This window comes from Rhinolophus sinicus, chromosome 18, assembly GCF_057876585.1.
Source record: "Rhinolophus sinicus isolate RSI-liver-muscle chromosome 18, RSI-T2T, whole genome shotgun sequence".
NCBI lineage: Eukaryota > Metazoa > Chordata > Mammalia > Chiroptera > Rhinolophidae > Rhinolophus > Rhinolophus sinicus.
The window spans coordinates 3,114,693-3,136,276 of record NC_142518.1 but is presented as its reverse complement, the minus strand read 5'-3'; the positions used below and the strand labels follow the sequence as shown (position 1 = coordinate 3,136,276).

Genomic DNA, 21,584 nt, shown 5'->3' with positions numbered 1-21,584 from the left:
GCTGTTTCCTGGCTCCCTTGTGAGCTTGGAGCTGCCTCCGGACTTGCCCTCCTCCCCTGCCAACCCCCTGCTGCTCTGTGCTCCTTACATACTCCCGTGTGTATGATGTCTTTTGTTAACTCGAGTGTTGAGACTAGAGCACAGACCCTGATTCCAGGCTCCCCATGCCTCACGCCTACACAGTCGGCACCACTCTGACTCAGTTTCCCCACCTTCGTTCGTTGGCCACCATCCTGATGCTGATTTTACAGACCAGGACAGTGAAGAACTGTGAAATCACAGGGTCCAATCTCAGCTCAAGCCTCTTCGTGGTTAGAGGATGGGGGTTCTCGTCACTCCCCCTCTCTGAGCCTCAGTTTCCCACCTGTAAAATGGGTACAAAAGGGTTTCTCCTCTGATCACGGCGGGTGCACTTGAATGGGACCACGGAAGCAAACGTGCTTTGTAAACGGAAACATACAAAGCACAGACTAGTTACTGTTATTATCCAGGGCGATGTTACTGTGGCAGTAGATGCCCAGAGACACACACATGCACAGCCCGGGTGGGACACCCATGTCTGATGCTGTGGTCGTGATAAGGTCTGAGGAAGAGGGAAAGTCTGCCTCAGGGACCCCCCCCCCGGCTGCCTCACTCGCCTTCAGCTCTCCATTTGCTCCTGCGTTTCTTTCGTATGTCGTGCCCGCTTACAGAGGGATACGCTTGGTGTGTCCTTCCCTCCCTCTGAAACCAAACTGCCCACCACGGGCGGAGACACACATGACCCCCTCCCCACAGGCTGTCATCCCTCGTGGCCACCCAGAAAAGGCTTTCTGCGTATTTGCAATTAATTATGAAGTGATGGGCATTAACCTACAACGGGAGCAGGATTTCTGCTTGGTCAGGAAAGCAGGCCAGTGGGGAGACTCCGAATACCGAGAGCATCCAGGCAACAAGTTAGGCCTTAAACAGGAGCCCTGCAGGTGTCCGTCACATGACAGACAGAGGGTGAATTTCTCAACCCCGGGTGTGGCGGGTACAGCCCCCATGATACTGTGCTCTGAGAGAACGGCCTCCAGGAAGGCGAGGACACTGAGGGAGTTTAATGTCCTTTTCCTTGTAAGGAAGTGCAGGGCAGGATTCCGTGAAATGAGGCGCCTGGACATCCTCTCCCCAGGCCTTGTCAGACACGCCAGGCATCCCTGGGATCAAACAGCACGTCGGTGCTGGCTGTGTCAGCAGGCTGACTCCCATCCATCAGGCTTAAGGCTGGATGCAGGACGGCGTTTGGGGTGCTGGCAGGGAGCATGCTTTTCTAGCAGCTCTGGCAGTCGGCAGAGATGGAGGAGATCGCACAAGGAGGGAGAGAGGTTATTTGTATGCAGCCAGCGGGCTCGGGGGCAAGGCGCCAGCAAACGGTGGTCGTAGGTGACCACAGGCTGTTGACAGCACAACCCTCCTTCCTGAGAAGCCCGCGTCATTGACCACTGGACCTGCCTGAGTTGTATCGACCAGTGACAGCAAGCGGCGGCCTGCCCAGCGCTCGTCCTGGAAGGCCTCATTAACAGCGGCTTGCCTGCTGAATTAGATCAAATTTAGTGTCCACCGAAATTAGTGCACCCGGGTCTGACCATCCATCAGCTCATAGTGGGAAATCCATTTTAAGTGGGAGGAAGCGAGGAGTCCTGTTTGAGAGCTGAAACGTTTCAGGGTAGAAAAGAAGTACTTTTATTTATTTTTGCACAGTGTGCAGGGCAGACTCAGAACAGATACATTGTATTCCTACCCACAGCTGAGGGCCAGTTTTTAAACATACGTAGTAACGAAATGTTATCTGAAAGAATGGCTGCTAAGAATTATTTGTGGGGGTGGCTATTTTATTATTCCTCTAGTGAGAATTGAGACTTTTCCTCCATTTGATAAAGGTAACAGAGGACAGAACTGTACCACAGTTCGTTAGCATCAGGGGAAAAAGTATATTAGACTTTGAAATTCATTATTTAACTCTTTGAAGGGTGGAGTGGGGAGGGTGAGTTCCAAGTCTAAACTTCCACTAGAATCAGAAAGAAGAAAATCTAATCAGCGATCTCGCTGTTTCAGATGTCACACCAGTTTTTGCGTCTGTGATTTGTGTAAAATGTAATTGTTCTCATCACCTTCCGATTTACCAGTATATGCAGATTTTTAACGAAGTGATCTCCCTCTGTTTGGATTTCTGGGTCTTCTCCCAGGGAAGCCTTGGTCTTCTGTACGGCACTCTCTAAACCGATACCCGTTTCATCTTTCTTGAGGAACTAATTAGCAGGAAAAAAGAGCTGTTACTGGGGCCGGCCCGGTGGATCAGGCGGTTGGAGCTCCATGCTCCTAACTTCTAAGGCTGCCGGTTCGATTCCCACATGGGCCAGTGGGCTCTCAACCACAAGGTTGCCGGTTCAACTCCTCGAGTCCCACAAGGGGTGGTGGGCTCTGCCCCCTGCAACTAAGATTGAACACGGCACCTTGAGCTGAGCTCCCAGATGGCTCACTTGGTTGGAGCGCGGGCTCTTAACCACAAGGTTGCTGGTTTGACTCCCGCAAGGGATGGTGGGCTGTGCCCCCTGCAACTAGCAACGGCAACTGGACCTGGAGCTGAGCTGCGCCCTCCACAACTAAGATTGAAAGGACAACAACTTGACTTGGAAAAAAGGCCTGGAAGTACACGCTGTTCCCCAATAAAGTCCTGTTCCCCTCCCCCAATAAAATCTTTCAAAAAAAAAGAAAAAGACTGTTACTAAAGTCCTATTAATGGATATGATATTAATAAATGGATATTTAAATGATATTTATTAATTGATATTAATAAAATACTGATTTATAAATAACCAAATAAATCAAGTTAGTTTTAAAGAATGATACTTAAAGGTCTTAAGACTTGATAGAATAAGGATACATTTTTCTTAAATCAGTGTATATTCAATTTCTGTTTCTTTTTTCCCAAGGTGTTTTTTAAAAAGAAATAGTCTTACCTTGTTAATTCCAAGCCTGATTTGATAGCCAAATATGCTATTTATATTTTGCTTCACTACCGTGTTTCCTGAAAATAAGACCTAACTAGACAGTCAGCTCTAATGCGTCTTTTGGAACAAAAATTAATATCAGACCTGGTCTTATTTTTCTATAATATAAGACCGGGTATAATATAATGTAATAATATAATAATATAATATAATATAATATAATATAATATAATATAATATAATATAATATATACTGGGTAATATAATATAATATAATACCAGCTCATATATTAATTTTTGCTCTAAAAGACGCATTAGAGCTAATTGTCCAGCTAGGTCTTATTTTCGGGGGAACATGGTAATACTTTTTTATATGTAGAAATAGAAACCTTAAACATTTGCAAAAGCTGTTTTCAATACCTGGAGGTCATTAAATGTTAAAATATTTATTTTGCCACTTTAGCCAACTGTGTTTCAAATTCTTCCTAGAAGAGTTCAGTCTCTTTGAAGGACGACAACTACTCTTTGTGGGTTCATGCTCGTCACGATGAACTTAAGATCTGTTTTTGTAGGAACGAGGGTGAAGACTCGCAGTTAACCACATTTCACATCCCTGGATAATCTGTTTTACTTCTTATTTTAACCACATAAAGATATCACTTGGAGGTTGAATGGGTACCCCGTAATTTGCTTAACTATTATTTTGTTTGGTGGGTGTTTAAATTATTTCCAAACTTCTATTGCTATAAACAGTCGTACAAAAAAATAATCATGTGATAGCCCTGAACCAGATCCAAACTTTTAAAATTACTGTAGCTTTAAAATGTGATTGAATATCTGTGAGGCATCATTTTCCCGTTAATTACCTTACGGGATTTAACTGGATCCCGTGTCCTGAATTTCACTGGATCTCTTTGCATGTTTTTCCCCCCCTACTCTTCAGAATCGTAGAATTAGCATGTGTAGTTCAAACATAAATCAGATAATTGTATATTTTTTTCAGATGTGAGCATGGACATGTGAGAATGATGGAAAAAACAAAAGTGTCACAGTCTGATACTCTCATCTGGAACACTTTTGCCTGGTAATACATTGGCTGTAACACCTGCAACAACAGGATTATGCCACGTGGTGACAGGCGTGACTATGGCAATCGTCTAACCCTCAGTGCCACTGTGCCCAACTTCATCGAGCGCCCGTGTCAAACAGGGTTGGCATTTGTGTGCTCACTCCTTCTCATCTCAGCCCCAGTCCCAGTGTTTTCATCTTGTTCCCCAAGTGGAAGATGACATTGGTTGATCACCGTACTTGGTTCGCTGATGCTGTGTGACACATCGGCACAGAATGTAGTGGCTTTTGAGTATAACACATGTTCGTTGTCTCCCAGCTTCTATGGTTCAGGGATCCTAGAGTGGCCGAGTTGGGTTTTCTGGCTCTGGGCATCTTGTGAGGCTGCAGTCACGATGTCAGCTGATGCAACCGTCATTTGAGGGCTGGGACATGTGCTGGCAGGATGGCACACTTCCATGTCTGTTGGCTGGAGGCCTCAGTGCCTTCCTGTGGGTTGGAAGACGGTGTCAGTTCCTTAACTTGCAGCCTTCTCCGTGGGGCTCCTTGACTGTCCTTACAAGGTGGCAGCTGGCTTTCTTCAGAATGAGTAAACCACGGCAGAGAACAAGACAGACACCGCAGTGTATTTTATGACCTAACCTTGGGGTTCATGCACCGTCACCGTGTAACCAATAGTATTCTTTCGGTCAGAGAAACCAAGCCTGATACAATGTGGCAGAGAACTATGGAAGGGCGTGAATAGCAGGGGGGCAGGAACCTTTTAGAGCAGTGACCGCAGTGATAAGATCTGACCCTTCAGTTCTCACTCTGGAGGCAAATCCAGGCCACTTTAACTCAGATTTTCAATTGCATATGGCCCAGTGATTGCCTTTTACAATTTGCCACATCATCAATGCTTGCCATCCAGCCCTACGACTGTCATGAATGTGGTTACTAAAATAACCTTCAGGGTTACTCTAAGAGCAGCCTCTTAATGTATTAAATGTTTTGAAAGCAACTTTTTGAATTATACAATTTAAATATTTTTCTCCTCCACGGTTAGTTCTTCATTTAGGTTGAAAATTGTTTCTCTAAACCAGTAGAATCCAAACTGTTTCTATAAAAATATGCCATCTGCTATGTACCCAAAAGAGCTCCATGGTGAGGTCTGAACAATCTGGACAAATACTTCCATTTTCCTGGACACGTCTTACCCATGTATAACATCTCGACTTTATTCCAGAAAATTCAGAGACAGTGGGTCCTTTTTTAGATAGCTATTGTCTCTCTGTCACCCCCACCCCTGCTTCTGTCTTATTCTGCTTTAGATTACAAACATACACATACATACGACTGTATAATTTAGGAAGACTTGGATAGTCCAGTGATTTAACCAGCTATAAGCTACAAAATTTAACTGGTTTTAAAGTGAATTTTCACCTCAATTCTGTATGCCATAAGTAGGGGCATTGATCAATAGATTGATTGATGGAAAGTAACTTGAGGGTGTTTTAGCATATTTGCCAGGACACTTTTGATCTTTCCTTTTGTTCGTTCTTCCCCGGCCATAATTTGATTGTCCTTACGTAATAACTTCAGTCCAATGTCTCAGTCATAAGGACTGACTAATAAACCCTTTTACATAAACACACACACACACACACACACACACACACACACAACCACACTGAACCTAATTAAAGCAAAGTATTATCCATTTCTATCTCTCAGCCAAATGTGTCATTTGTTAGGTACTAACGGCCTTCCTTCCGTTTGAGGCGTTCAGTGGTCCAGAAAACGGCACGCGTGCAGTGGGTAAGACATGGCTTTGGGCTGGCAAACGGTGTGGACTCAGCCTCCCCCTGCTTTCCAGGGGGCTATGGTAGCAATGAACTTCACAATTCAGACGGTCGGGATGGCTCACAGTTGAAAGCCACTCGGCTGTCTGAAGATCAGTTTCCTTGTCGGATGACGCCGGAAAGCTCTCGCGCAGCCATGAAACCTTCTGTTGTGAATGGGAAAGGTCTTACTTTGAGGAAGGAGACTGATCCGTGTCGAGTTTCTCACCCCATTTTCCATGGGAACGGAGAGTCGTTATTTCTGACTTTTGGACGTGGTACAGGCTCTAGTACACCTCTAAGTCATTTTCTTCTTTATTCAAGAAATCACATTTAAAAGCTGTGGGGAGACAATTCTTCCTGATGGTCTTGCACGTCTGCCTGTAGTACAGCAGAAGTCCTGACATCCTTTACGTCAGACTGCCTTTTCAAGGACGTTTGAACAGCTGACAGCCTTGGAAGAGAGAGACAACTGTCTTCCTCTCAAGCCAGTGGCAGCTTTGCTTTCTCATTATTAGGCAGGTTTCCAGCCCATTCTACATACGTATCTCCGTTTCCCTGAGGAAAGAGTCCTTCCCGTGTCATACAGCCCACTGTGTGTGTGTGGCCGTCCCTCAGCCCTGCTGGAATCTCGGGTCAGGGAACCGGCACGAACGCCGCTGCCCTGGCCCCTGCTATCCTGTGAGGAAAAGCAGCCTTTTTCCTCTGAGCTGGGAGTCTCTTGTCTTCTGCCATCATCTGTGAAGCTCTGGTCGGCTGGCTACTTGGATCAAAACTATGGTGAAAGCTCAGAACCTTCCCCGTTGTTAGCAAAGGCCTCCAAATGATAGCATTCCCATCGGAATATGAAGATGCTTTTTAAACCAGCTTCTCTAGAGGGAGACACGTTGCCTCCAACTGGTAGAATTCCCCTGGTGCGGGTCATGACCCAATATGCTCCAGAGTCTCTTCAGCAGATGCTGGGGAGGGCGGTAGGTAGCAGTAGGTCAGGGGAAGGAGAGAAAGTGCACACGTGGTGGACTTGCACGGGATCCCACTGTCCCTGGAAGGTCCAGCCCATTTCGTGTTTTTCTAGCCAGTTCTGAATTCCGTGGGGTTTAGACCGCCCCCTTCTATCCTTGTCTATTAATCTGTTTGACATTCCCCATCACCAGCTTTAGCATCTCATGCTGCCACATTCTGCACAGGCATTAGTTGTAGACAGACCGAAGGGCATCTGAGCAGCGAGGTGATCTTATGCCGGTGGTCCTGCCAAGCGCCGATGGCTGCAGAGAAGAAGGGAGCACAGATGTAGCCCCTTACGGTTCTGGACTTCAGAGATCTGAGGCTGGTCTCTGGGCGGCGTTGGCACAGCTGTGCCCCTTTCTGGATCCATTAGGAAGCAGCCATTTTTGCATGGGTGCCACGTCTTCCCCCGCCCAATCCTGCTCGTGTCCCGTGCTTTCCAGGTAGACATCCCGACAAGCCTCGTGCTTCCTACCCACCCTCTCGGTGTGCTCCCGGCAGAACCCAACCCCAGACACCACACTCTTGTCAAATACGTGAGGAGCAGCGTCCGATGCACAGCTCGGGAGACGTTCAAATGAGTCCCTGGAAGAACTCAAAGATATTTATACGAAAACAAAAAACAACAACAGTATCACTCTTTCAGGAGAACGTGGGGACAACTCTGTGTCTTCTAGATGGCAGATTGGAGTTCACGGAAGTCTCCAGGACACATTTGCTTTTCCAAGGCCGTGAGGTTTCATCCACATTCACATGCTTCAGACGTTGGCTGGTATTTCACCCCTGGACAACGGAAAGGGAAATACCAGTGGGGTGAACTCTGAATCAAAATGAGTTTGCTTCTTCTATTCCCTTGAGCATCTACCTTCTCTGAAGGTGCTTGGCTAGTTAGGTGAAACTAGCTTCACTTGGACCAGGTCAAAATTGCTAAAACCATTTCTAGTCACTTGGTTGGTCAGTGAGAACAGCCATTTCAGTGTTCTACCCACATACCATAAAGAAAGAAGCAAATTCCTTACTGAAGGCTATGTCTACCTATTTATCTATTTGTCTTCTATCAGTAATCTATTTATCTATGTATCATCTATCTGTCGCTTACCTAGCTATTATGTATGTATGTATGTATGTATGTATTATCCATTATGTATTACCTGTCTATCATCTTTGCATGTATATATGTATCTGTATCATCACATCTATCCATCCACTATGTATCTATCCATGAATCTATCATCTCTCTACCTATTATCTATGTGTCATCCATTTATGTATTATCTGTCTGTTTGTTATCTATGTGTCTTCTATCTATCATCTATCTATCTATCTACACACCTAGCTTAGATACACACATATCCTATCATTGCTCCTTAATTCTTTTCCTTCCCTCTCATCCCGTATCGAATCTATTATTAGGTCCCGCTGCCCAGCTGCCCCCTCCCCAGCCACCCCCACCTCTGTAGCCACGTGACCCTGAGCTCTCACTCCAGTCCGTCTCTCACTCTTTCCCCCTTGTCCCTCTCACATCGCCGACAGAGTGACTTTTGGCCGAAGCCAGTCTCTCCGTAAAGCGCCCCCCCATCTTCCCATCAAACAGGGTAAAATGCAAACTTGTCCCCCAGAGCTCAAGGCTGCCTGTGGACCCTGCGCCCTGCCAGTCTCTGGAGCCTTGTCTCTTTCTGCTCTCCTTGCTCGGTAGCTTCTTCCGTTCCCCTCAGCGACACACGCACCCTCCCCAGGCTCTTCTCGTCATGCAGAGAATGTAGGCGTCCTGTCTGCAGGAAAACCTCCCTGACCACTTGTGGGGAACATCCCCTCCCCCTCCCCACTCGGCGTCACTCTTAATCCCTGTACCCATTGCACCTCTGTCTTCCATTTCTTTATTTTCTCTGTCACACCAAACAGCAAGGTCTCAAGTAATTTTGCGTACGTGTCTATTTCTGTGTTTATTGTCTGCTCCCACTTCCGAGAACAGGCTCCAGGACAGGGATGGATGGGTCTCTGCCCTGGTCCCCCGCCCTCTCCCCAAGCACTTCGGACATTTATCAGCCCTTCGTTGGTGTTCAAGTAGTTCCTGAATGGAAGCTGGGTGGTGTTGTGAAGTAGAATGATGTAAAAAACTTGAGGGTACCTATGAACTAGTTTTTTGTTTTATTCTCCGTGAATAAACACAGGCTTTAGGAAAACAATTCCCATAGCCAGCGTGCAATCAGACATCGTTCTGATTTACGATTCCTAAATGTAACTTTCCCCAAGCTCTTGGCAGTATGTACCGCGATCATCACTGAGTCCAATGGTTTAAGTAAGAGCCAACAATTTACCTATAACTTTATAATAAGTTTCAGCATCAGAGGCAATTAGTATTGGAAACAAATTAATTAATGGCCATACTGTTCCGTCCTCGACAAATAAGAAATTACAGTCCAAATTGTGTCTCAGGTAATTACACTATAAACACCAGGAAATTGTGTGAAAAGAGTTTCGGGGGAAAATAATTACCTACAGTTACATAAAGGGTTGTGTAGCAGAGGGAAGGTAATTTCCCCTCTTCGCTTCTGTGTCCTCTTCTGAGACTCCCTAATAAAAGAGAGATTAGCACAAGGAGAACAGGCAGTTTATTAACACGTGTACCTCGTGTCGACGTGGGGGAGACCCAGGCACAATGCGGACTCAACGAGGTGACTTACAATTCAGCATCTTAATGCTGGAAGGGGACGGAGGGACTGGAACAGGGCAGGAAACGGTTTCTAGGAAAGATGACCAGGCCCTCAGAAGAACGGGTGAGAGGTGTGGTGGTTTGTGACAGTTTGGGTGTGTGGGGTCCACTTGTAGTCTCCTCTTCTGTGACCAGAGTCATTCTCCCCTGGTTGGTGACCCTCGGGGGAGGGCATTTGTGACAGGGGAACTCCTTTGGAGGACCAGTCTTCAGGAAGACATAGGCAGTTCAGGGAAAGCCTTTTGCTGCATTTGCTATTTTTCAAGTGCCTACAGCTCAAAATACTCCATCTATCGAAATGGCATGTTTTGGGGAAGGGGTGGTGTCCTGAATTCCTCCCGTCATATTTTGGGGTGGCATGTTCTGCGACCCTTCAGTTGCGTCCATTGGATTGGATTCAGCACAAATGCCACAGAATTTTTTTATTTTTTTTAAATAATAACATTGCACAGCACAAAAAGCAAAACACCATATAGGGCTAAGACACCAAGAAGTGGGAAAAGTGTCTGCACCAATGACATTTTCTGTGTTTCTTCCTTGGCCGGCTACATGAATGAAGAGTTCGGCATCTCACTATGTGCGTGGTCTGTACCAACCCCTGAAAGCGGACACACACGTGCTTCCGTTTCTGTTTAGCAACCAGCCCAGGGTCTACAGGGTGTGTGCTTGAGGCCGGAGCAAACAGTTCTGTCCTTTCATCGTCACATACGTTGTGTTTTATTGTAGGCTACTCAAGACTACATGTTGGCTGATTCCTGCATGGGCTTTCGAGCAGCAGTCCAATCGTTTCTGGGCTCCGTCTACTGTGATGAAGTCATCTAAACCAGGTAACCGTGTGAAAATTGGCCAGTGACATACGGGGTGGGGGTGGGGGGCAGCCATTGTTACACTCTTCTGGTACACATGGGGGTGGGGGGCTACAGGGGGAATGGTCAAGATGCAAATGGAGACTATACTGGGAATGCCTCCCGGCGTAGTCCGGAGGAGGAAGTCGGGAAAAGCACGAGTCTGGGAAGGAACAGAGTGAGTTTCCGTCGACTGAAGTTGGGAGCGGGTGGTGGAATGTTTTGTAAGGTCCTGGGGAACACGAGCTGTGGGGCTCAGCTGGATGCGATCGGACCCGGGCTGCCTGAGAATGGCAGTTACCGTGGTTCAGGCGGGCGAGGGAGGGATGCCCGCCGTTCAGGGTGGACAGGATGCTTCGATCGGGTACCCTGAGCAGTGCAGGGCTCTGCTAGCCTCCTCGGAGGTCTGTGGGTGCTGAGACTCAAAGTGGCGAAGAGTGTGTGTGAACCAGCCGAAGTGTGAGCTCAGTCTTTTCCCACAGGATACCCAGGAAGGCGGTGCAAAAAAAAGCGATCAGACTCTCTACAGGGCAACAGAAATGATTGAGATTAAGGGAAGGTGTCCTTTTCTCTGCTTTTCTGTAGTTCTTCCCTTTTTTCTGTTTGAGTGACTGCTGGTGGCGTCATTCAGAGAAGCTGTGATCTGTACAAGACAAGCCCCCTTCTTAGAAGATGTAATATCTTATGTAGATGTTACTGTCTTGATGTGGGATTCACGGTGTTAATGAACAAATACCTTGTGTGTTTCTCTGCTTAATGTCTGTTCCTGCTCCAAGCTTTTAAACGCTAACACCCCGGCAGGGAGCACCGCTCTCCCACTGAACGTACGGCACTGCTGACAAGCATTTCGTTTGGGCACATAGTAGGTAGTCAATAAATAGTTCTTGAAGAAGTGAGCTATACAATAAACGTTACGGGTTTTAGAAAGGGAGGGAGCAGGCAGTTGAGTATTCCTGGGGGAGGCTGGACCGCGTTGATGTATGGTCAGTGATGACTGAGATTTAGAGAGAAATCCCGTGGACGTCCCTTGATGAAAATGAGCAAGGCAGGTCCTGGATACGTCATACAGAATCTGGAAGGAAGTGGAAAAGAAAGTCTCATTATCTTGAAAAGGGGAGGCGTATGGCAGGTGAAAAACCAGCGCCCTACAAATGCGTTTCTGTGAGACGCACGTCTGTTTAGAAAACACGCTGCTCCATTTGTCCTTACATAGGAAATGCCTTCGTTACAAAGCTACTAGGATTTGTTTTCTTTTTTTTTGGTTTTAAATTTAGGGTGGGTAGGGGAAGGTGTGATGGAAGCATATTAACGTGCAAACATTTGACATATTGCTCATTTCTTATTCCAAGTTAACATCTTGAGGGGAAACTAAGTGAAAACACAAGTTGATCACATGAAGGAATTAAAGAGGAAAATTGGTGACAGTAAATTTTCCTCGTGGTTATGGTTTAATCGGGAAGAAGTATCAGACATACAGAACCTGGGACGTTGGAACACTATCCCGTCACATAACGCAATTAAAGAGCAAGAAGTGTCCATTTCTATGAAAATGAAAAAAAGCACTAAAAAGCGATATATAATTTGAAGAGGAATGTTCAAATATTGAAATGGAAATTCTCTTGGAAACGCAGCCCTGGGTAGTAAGGAAACTCGCTAGTGGATTTTCTTACCTGTATGTAAATCATTTGCAGAGTAAAAACCCTTAAAGTTAAAGCAAACTCTAGCCACAGGTCATGTAATGTCGTTTGACTTAGTCACTTAAACGGGGACCTGTACAGAAGGAGCTGCTTCTAAAATTAGCTAAGAGTGATGGTAAAAAGAAAACTCCTTCTGAGTTACCACCGGTTGAATCAAATGAAACCAGAAGTAATGAATTACTCTTGGATACAATGTTGAGATCGGTGGGAGAAAGGATGGCCCTCGATGCTACCCTGTGTGTCTCTGGGGAAATAAGTTTAGTTATTCACGGCAGTCATGTAAAACATATTGTCATGGAGAGACTCCGTGTTTCCGGAAAACTCTGTGGAGCCGTTGTCCTGGGGGTTAAGGTGGTGGCTTTGCATTTTGCATCTGATTCTGTCCCTGAATTTGTGTCAGTGTATCTCGCCCGTCTTTGCATGTATATTCCGGTCTGTGCAGTGGCTGCCTTACAAAGATGTTCTCGGGTCTGGTGGCTACTGCTGAAAATGAGAGGCAAGCCTACACACGTGGTACCCTCATTTTCACTCTGCAGTGTGCAGAGATTAAGCCCTGACCTGACAACAAGGGCGTGTGTTCCAAGACGTCAGTGTAAGTGGGGCAATGCACAGAGAGATGATACTCAAAGGGGGGCTTGGACAGGCTGTCAGGGAGCACGTCTATATTCCTGTTGATTGGGAAATAACGTCCTGAAGTCTGAGTCAGGCTAAAGCAAAGGCTAGACGTACAATGTGCAGGATGGGACAGAATGTGCCGGTGCAGGACAACGGAAATGAACAGGCAGTGCCCTCCCCTGTGGGAGAGAACAGCTCATGGAGTGAGGCTCTAGAACTCCTTTCCTCGGGCTCTCCGTCCTCTCAGGTCTAGTAAATCCGTTTCCGGGAGCGTCCCAGGAATAGAATCTCGTTCCAGCAGGGGTCAGCCCTGACCTCCGGGATATGCGTCTGCTTGTGTAACCCGGTGCTCACAAGCGTGGGCATGGGAAGCATAAACACAGGACAGCTGCCCCCGTTCCAGACAGAAACAGGTGAGACCCACAAGCCACAGGGAGGATGGAACGAGGTACACACCCTGCTGTTACTAAAGAGCGTTGGGTGACTGCATCTGTACAACCTCTGCCCGAACCACCTACATTGCCTAACCGTGGAGACAGTCCATTCCGGAATCCTAAATGGAAAGCTACAGCCACCTCCGATATTCTGGACGTGAGAAATCCATTCACCCCTGCACTGTGCACTCATTGAAAAGAACCAGAGGGTAAGCGGGGAGGTGGTGGGAGATGAGGGTAAAGGGGATCAAATATACGGTGATGGAAGGAGAACTGACTCTGGGTGGTGAACACACAATGGGATTTATAGATGATGTAATACAGAATTGTACACCTGAAATCTATGTAACTTTACTAGCCATTTTCACCCCAATAAACTTTAATTTAAAAATAAAAAAAGAAAAAAAAGAAAATATCACCACCCACATCCGTTGCCAAGTGGTTGCTTGGTGCTTGGGACGCCCGCATGCGTTCCCAGGCTCACCAAAGCCTTCTCCTCCCAGTTTGCTTGTGAGGGGGTGGGTTGGCAGTCAGCTTGGGGGCTCGGGGCTCTGATATGCTTTGTAGCAAGAGGGACCTCACTGAGCAATGCCTTCATTCGGGTAATGCAAACCCGCATGTCCTGGTGAATCAACCACATTTTTGTCATTTCTTCCACATAACACAGAATATTTATGGATTAAAGTTCTTCCAAAGGACCTTTGGAAGATGACCAGCCCGCTGTCCGTGGGTGGGCTCTTAGAGCGGCTGTTGTGTTTTTGAAAATTGGACGCCGGCGAAAGGCCAGTGCTAGGGCAGAGGCCATTCCCGGATATGCCCACGGTTGTGAGAAATCTTAGCCGGGTTTGAAAATGTGCCCGGGGCTCACAGATGGAGTTGTCCTGTTCCAGGCGCAGTTAGCATTTATTTCGAGAGGGGAAGGGAGAAAGAACTCAAGCATGTGAATGTCCCTGCGTCTCCTGGACCCAGTATTGCCCACGTCCCCAGGTTTTATGGACACATCTTAACACTGCGTACAGGCCAAATTTTGTCTGAGGTGGTGCGGGCATGATGTGGGGTTATGGGCTCCAGCAGTTTGGCACATTCACCACAAATAAGCCTCTTGCCAGAAGGACTTCCCTACGTATGTCTGCTTCCTGGGTTGCCAGCTCCTGGCACTGCTGTTTGCAGACAGGGCTCAATCTGCCCAGCTGCCCATAACCTCTCCTAGAGCCTTCTCTGCACCTCGATGTTACTGGCATTTGGGGCCAGGCGAGTCACCGTTGCGGGAGTGGGGACCGTCCTGGGCTCGGGAGGACATTTAGCAGCGTCCCTGGTCTCCATCCTCTACCTGCCAACACCATCCCTCAACGGCCAGCAATGCCCAGACGCTACTACACACGCCCCACTGAGAACCACTTTCCTAGAGGAATTCTCTCCGTGGGGCTTTTACAAAGGAGGCAAAGGATGTATTGAAAGTTACGAAACTCATGCCCCAGAAGGAGACTCCCCGGCGTGTGTGACAGAGTTTCTGTTCCTGCCCCAGAATCAAAAGCCTCATCAGGAGTTCAGGTGCAGGCAGCTCAAAACACCCACCTTTAAACCTTGAGAGGATTTGGAAGGACGGGACCCTCTCCTGGTCTGACGAACGAATGCCATCTTTCTCCAGTGGGGCTCGCCATCATGCTTGCTTGCGTCCTCGTGAGGTACCCTGTGTGTGTGTGTGTGTAGTTTCGTGTGTGTAGTTTCGTGTGCATATTTCCTCCCAATAGATAATGTTATAAGGCTTCCCTTCCTCCCAGTTGTTGTTGATTGTCGCTGCAGTCCTGGGTGCTGTGTGGGCATGTATGTGCACACTCGTGCTTAGCCGTGTGTCCCATCCTCCTGACATGAGACAGTTGTGGGGGGGGTTACTTGCCATCGTTAATCCAAGGGGCCGCCAACACAAGAGCCCGTACAGAACGCTGGGATGAGCCTTCCTTCCTGATTGCCTGGCACCACCAGGGCGATGCCTGAGAAGGTGCACCACCCTTGTGTCCGGTGGGGAGGCGGAGTGTCACACACGTGGCAAGAGGGCTGCTCCAAGGGCACTAGAATGGCTTGGGATCTGGGCTGTGTCCTGGTTGAACGTGCACGTGCACAGACGTGCATGCAAGCCCCATGGGGGAGGGGGAAACCACCTGGCTGGCTGTCCCGGGCGCCCCCTAGAGGGGGAGGCCCAGGCGTTCCCCTCCCCCAAAGGGAGGCCGAGGCCTTCCCCTCCCCCAGAGGGAGGCCCAGGCGTTCCCCTCCCCCCAGAGGGAGGCCCAGGTGTTCCCGTCCCCCCACTCCTCACCCCTCCGTGGACCCGCTTTAGAACCTAATCAGCCATTGGGAGCTCATTGCTCCCTGCACCCCTGATTCTCAGGCAGCAGCTCGTGGCCCTGTGTCACCTGAGTGTCCCTGGCAGACACCCAGGCCAGGGAGACCACGTCCCCAGCACCCGCTGCCTTTGCCCGCGTCCGTGCCCTTTCTTTCTGGGCACACGGAAACTTTGCTCACTCCCTCCGCACAGCACAGGGCTCCTTTTGTGGCGTGTTTGGGATTGCTGAGATTCCCAACATTCCTAAGGGGGGCTGCACGGAATTACTGAGTGGCCCATAAAGGCCCTTGGAGAGTCTGGGAAATGAGCTGGGAGACCGGCCGGCACCCCGGGGATGATGATGCACCCCGTATTGGCTTGGCCCCTCCACTCCCCCACCCCTTTCCTTTCTCAGTGCAGCCCCCCAAAAACAGCACATCCGCAGCAGGGGTCACCGAGCCCGCTCTGAGGAACCCCGCTGGACTCAGGGTGCCCGCGCTGGTTGGAGTTGGTTTTCCCGTTTGGTATTCAGAGCTTTCCTGCCTTGTGTGGCGGCCCCACCGCTTTCCCCGTCAGCCGTGAACCGTGTCTGCATAACAAACGGCCTTTTGGGCTGCAGCAAACACCGACTGATAGATACCAACCCAACACCCCTGCCAGCGCTCTCCCCGCTGGGCAAGGGGCGCCCTGCTTTTACTTTACCCTGCGTTAGGCAGCTCTGTTGAGAATGGTCTGCGTTTTTGAATGGTTCAACCCCTTCCAAGTTGAAAAGCAAGTGGGGTGCCCCCCCCACCCCCAGGAGCCTCTGCTGGCCATGACTGCCTTCCGGTGCAGAAAGGATTCTGTGTGCTCTGCTTCTGACACTCAGGGCCGCAGACGGACCCACAGGGGCTGAAGCTCGCCTGTGCCCCTTGCAGCCCGCCTGGCCTCACCGCGTTTCTCCCACCCGGAGGGAGGCGCACATGAGTGCAGAGAGCAGAAGGTTACCTGTGGAAATCAGGAGGGGCTGCAGCAGGCTGGGGAGTCTCGGGACCTGGACGGAGGGCACCCACACGCTTGCACCCTCTTACCCGGGCGGTTCAGCCCCGTCACCCCCCCACACACACACACAAAGTCAGGGAGCGTTCTCTTCTTCCCCCAGAGCGCGGCTCTCCTGGCAGATAAAGGATGTTTCCCGCCTTCCCTTCCCAGACTGCGCCCCTTGCAGATCTGACCTTTGGGGACAGCAAGGATTTGGGGGAGCAAAGGAAAGGAAAAAGCAGACAGTCCCTTTTCCCAGGAGCAGTGGGAAGTGGTCTTTTGGGCACAGACCCCCCTGCCTTCCCATCTTGGCTCTTGAACACCTGCCCAAAGCTGCAAGCTTCAGAATCATGTTTTCAAAAGGCATCTTTACTGGAACAAGTACGACTAGAAGTGTGTGTGTGTGTTGGGGCAGGTATCTTTTGAAGCTCTTAAAGCAGCACTGCAGCTGGTTATCTCTCGCTCAGGGCCCCCCTCAAGGCCTAGACGTTTTCCTAGTTTAGACGGGGAGCCAAAGCTTTTTACCTACCTGTTCACAGTAAGCGCTCTGGGAACGTGATTTGGGTTCCTGGTTTCCGTCATCCTAACCTGAGTGGGTTGTTTAGTTTTAGGATGTCTCTACACCTTATGTCACACATGGAGTAAGCTTCATAGGGCTCCGGTCTGCAGGGCTCAGCCGCTTTGTCCCATATGCTTCCTTCTTATCTGGGCTTGTCAATCATGCAAAACAGTGACAGGTCAAAATTGCTTTGTGTGAAAATGAGAATACAGGCAACATAAACGCGTTTTTTGCATTCGAAACCAAATCTGATCCTGTAAGGGTGATGCATTGCCCTATCCATGGCGTTTTGTTTTGTGTTTTTTTTAAGAAAGAAAATAAGCCAGAAACATACAATTTGCAGATTCTTCCTGAGATGAGCAGACACCCAGAAATTCTAAGGCATGCTCTCCAACAAGCACAGAAATCTGCACGCGTGACGAGGAAAGCTTTTGCAGGCCCCTTAAGAATTCAGAGCAAATAAAACAGCTGAGGTCAGACGTAGGAAAGCCTCTGCTGGAAGAAAATGAGGATATTTCCACTGAGGGAATCCTCTGCCAATGAACCTCCCGAAGCAGTGAATGTAGTTATAAAAAGCCCTCACGTGTTGCATTGTGCTTTGCAGCTCCGTCTGTTCTGTTTCTGCCTCCTGTGATGGGAGCAGGCCAGCCAGGGAGCACAGATACCCTTCAGTTCTAGATACTAGAGAGTCTGAGGACTGTGAGAGTGGACGCCTCATCCAAGCGTCATAAATATGGAAGAAATGGAGGGAGGCCGGACATTCAGAGAGCACGTAGACTGCAGATACTTCCCTCCCGCTTTGGGAGGAAAATCAACCCACGATTGGTGACGTGACAATATTTACAACATACTGCGCACGCCCAGTCATCCATATGAACTATCTCTCTTGTGATGCAGGAAACTACAGGTGACCCTTGAACAACACAGAGTTGAATGGCGCGGGTCCACTCAGACGTGCATTTTTTTTTTTTTTTCAGTACATACTGCACATGTATTTTCTCCTCCTATGGTTTTTGTAACATTTCCTCTCCAGCTTTATTGTAAGAATACACTCTGTGAGGTGTGACAATTAAGTTCGTGAACTCATCCTAGGAAAAGTGTTACCGCGTTTCCCCGAAAATAAGACCTAGCCGGACCATCAGCTCTAAAGCGTCTTTTGGAGCAAAAATTAATATAACACCCGAGCAGGCAAACACACTATAAGGAGGAAAATTCCCAAACACCAAAATCTGCTAATTATTACTCAAAATTTAACAAAAGGAAATATTCAGAGATGTGGGCAAACATTTAATGTCAAGAATATTCACTGAGTGTTATCTATATTTGGACCAAAAAACTGGGAAACACCAAATGCCCCCCAGCCCCCAAGGAATGGTTAGACACGTAATGGGCTTGTTTTGTATTAGAATATCATCCTTATGTATGAAATTATACTTTAAAATTATGATTCATGGTCTGGAAAAATGCGCAAGATATAGATTTAAGTGAAAATATTGCCAAGTTACAAAAAACTTCAGAGGCTTTGCTTCAAGAGGTGCCTGTGCCTCTCTGTCCCCAGATATCTGAGTAAGTAGGTCTGGGATGGGAACCGAGAATTTACATGGTGACACGTTCCCAGGTGATGCTGACGCTGCTGATCCAGGGGACCCCCCGAATTTGAGAGGCTGATCACACATGTAACCTCCAGTATTTCTCTGAGCCTTTGAGAATATCCCAAAACTCACAAATCGCCATGAGCACGGCAGGGGTGGATATACGATCACGTCCAGCTCTGTGCAAAACGGCCCCCCTGTTCAAGGAGCACCTAGCAGTTCTGAGAAGCCCAAGACCTCTTTCTACAACCTGCCATCTGGGAAATGCTGCTGCAGGACAAGTTGGCATCTTCTGTACCTGCTCCCTCCAAAGCAACATGTCAGAAGCACCTGGAATTTGGTACAATTTTCAGAGTGGCCCTAAATGTCCATGCCCAGGATGGGACACAGTCACCACACAGAGGTTGCTGACCTTTGAGTCCGACGAGATGAGAGGGAGCATGGTCCCCTCATCACGTGGCTTGTTGTCATCCTGACCCAGGAAGGGGCTGAGGTGTCAGCCCCACAATCAAGGTAAACTGCAGAGCGGACATCACATGCTCCCCGCAAATGTGCTCCTGAGAAACTCTCCACTTCGCACCCCTGTCCAAGCACCACAGAATCTTTCTGTCACATCTTCCCAGGTTGCATTTGGCCCAACTAATGTCTCAGAAAAAGGGTCATGTGTTTTTCAAATCCATCCTGAGATGACTCGATTTCTATAAACAGTGAATCTACCCAGACCCCGAAAGATGCTCGTGACCTTGTGGAAAGAATGTCAACAGACCTCTTTGTACTACTGATAGGCTTTTTGTTCTTTTTTCTTTTTTTTTCTTTTGGCTTCTCTGTATTTCTCTGATAAATCATACTCAAATTTGATTTTTTTCTCGACATAGCTGGAAATACCAATGTAACTTTTAACCTGATGTGATCTATTCAAGAAGTCTGATGGGCGGGGGACCTCAGGGGTCAAATATGAGATGGTTCCCAATACTGAGGTGATGGAAAATGATTTTCCCCGCTCTGTGTATCAAGCCGTTCGTGGGAATTTATAGAAGGGACGATGACTGTACTTGCAGCCCTTTTAAGCCTAACTTTGGCTTTCACATTGGCTCATAAATCATGAATCAATTACCATAACTATTTTAGAAAAACGAGGGCAGATATTTTTTTCCATTTTAATATAGTCAAAGGAAGATTTCCCAGCCTAGCCCACTTTTCTGAACTCCGTTAATCTAATTTCCATAGATTGAACGGTTACATAAATCAAGTGATTCACAAACAAATTGTACTAATGAATGAGGGAGCCAAAGCGAATGAAAGGGAAGCGATACTCACCATCATCGGGCTGCAAGGCATTGCGAAAACAATGTGTTTTTGTTTTGTTTTTGTTCTTAAAGTTTATTAGGGTGACAGTTGTTAGTAAAGTTACATAGATTTCAGGTCTACAATTCTGTATTACATCATCTATAAATCCCCTTGTGTGTTCATCACCCAGAGTCAGTTCTCCTTCCATCACCATATATTTGATCCCCGTTACCCTCATCTCCCACCCCCCACCCCCCACCCCCCTGACCCTCTGGTAACCACTAAACTATTGTCTGTGTCTATGAGTTTCTGTTTCTCATTTGTTTGTCTTGTTCTTTTGTTGTTTTTCGGTTTATATACCACATATCAGTGAAATCATATGGTTCTCTGCTTTTTCTGTCTTATTTCACTTAGCATTATACTCTCAAGATCCATCCATGTTGTCACAAATGTTCCTATGTCATCTTTTCTTACCGCCGAATAGTATTCCATTGTGTATATATACCACAACTTCTTGATACATTCATCTATCGAAGGACATTTTGGTTGTTTCCATGTCTTGGCCACCGTAAACAAAGCTGCAATGAACATTGGAGCACATTTGTCTTTATGTATAAATGTTTTCAGATGTTTTGGGTAGATACCCAGAAGAGGGATTGCTGGGTCATATGGCAATTCTATTCGTAATTTTTTGAGGAACCTCCACACTGCCTTCCATAACGGCTGCACCAGTCTGCATTCCCACCAACAGTGTATGAGGGTTCCTTTTTCTCCACAGCCTCTCCAACATTTGTTATTATTTGTCTTGTTGATGATCGCCATTCTGACTGGGGTGAGGTGATATCTCATTGTGGTTTTGATTTGCATTTCTCTGATGATTAGTGATGTTGAGCATTTTTTCATATGTCTATTTGCCATTTGATGTCCTCTTTGGAGAAATGTCTCTTCAGGTCTTCTGCCCATTTTTCAATTGGGTTGTTTGTTTTTTTGTTGTTGAGTTGCATGAGTTCCTTGTATATTTTGGATATTAGCCCTTTATCAGAGGCACTGTTTGCAAAAATCTTCTTTCATTCAGTCAGTTGCCTGTTTATTTTGTCAATAGTTTCTTTTGCTGTGCAGAAGCTTTTAAGTTTCTTATAGTCCCATTCATTTATTTTAGCTTTTACTTCCCTTGCCTTTGGAGTCAAATTCATAAAATGCTCTTTGAACCCACAGTCTATAAGTTTAGTACCTATGTTTTCTTCTATGCAGTTACCAAAAGCAATATACAGATTTAATGCAATTCCCATCAAAATCCCAATGGCATTTTTTAAAGAAATAGAACAAAAAATCATCAGATTTGTATGTGTTTGTTTTTTTTGTGTTTTTTTTTTGTTTGTTTGTTTTTTTTTCAGAAAAAGGTTTGTGAGAAAATTAACATCTGCTTGTTTATTTCCTAGATAGAAAACATATGTCAAGGTATCTTCTGTTCGGCATTCATTTGGTTCCATGTTACGGGGATGGTGCCGGGTTTCTCTGCTGAGCATTTGCCGGTGTCTGTCAGCTCCAGCCTGTGGGTCAAACCCTGCCCACCCCGTGGCTCTGTAACCTTCTTCTGGGGGGCGGCCATGCTCATTTATTTGCATGTCGTCTGT

The 21,584-nt window shown here is 47.3% G+C and overlaps 1 protein-coding gene across 3 annotated transcripts in view; it reads left to right on the top strand.

Moving 5' to 3' along the window:
• PUDP (pseudouridine 5'-phosphatase) overlaps positions 1-21,584 on the top strand; it is a 495,490-nt gene that overhangs the window by 173,937 nt on the left and 299,969 nt on the right. For all 3 annotated transcript variants that reach the window (XR_012493489.2, XR_012493490.2, XR_012493488.2), the window contains exon 5: positions 10,308-10,408. The gene's annotated coding sequence lies outside the window, so the exon portion shown is untranslated. The remainder of the gene's footprint in view (positions 1-10,307; positions 10,409-21,584) is intronic.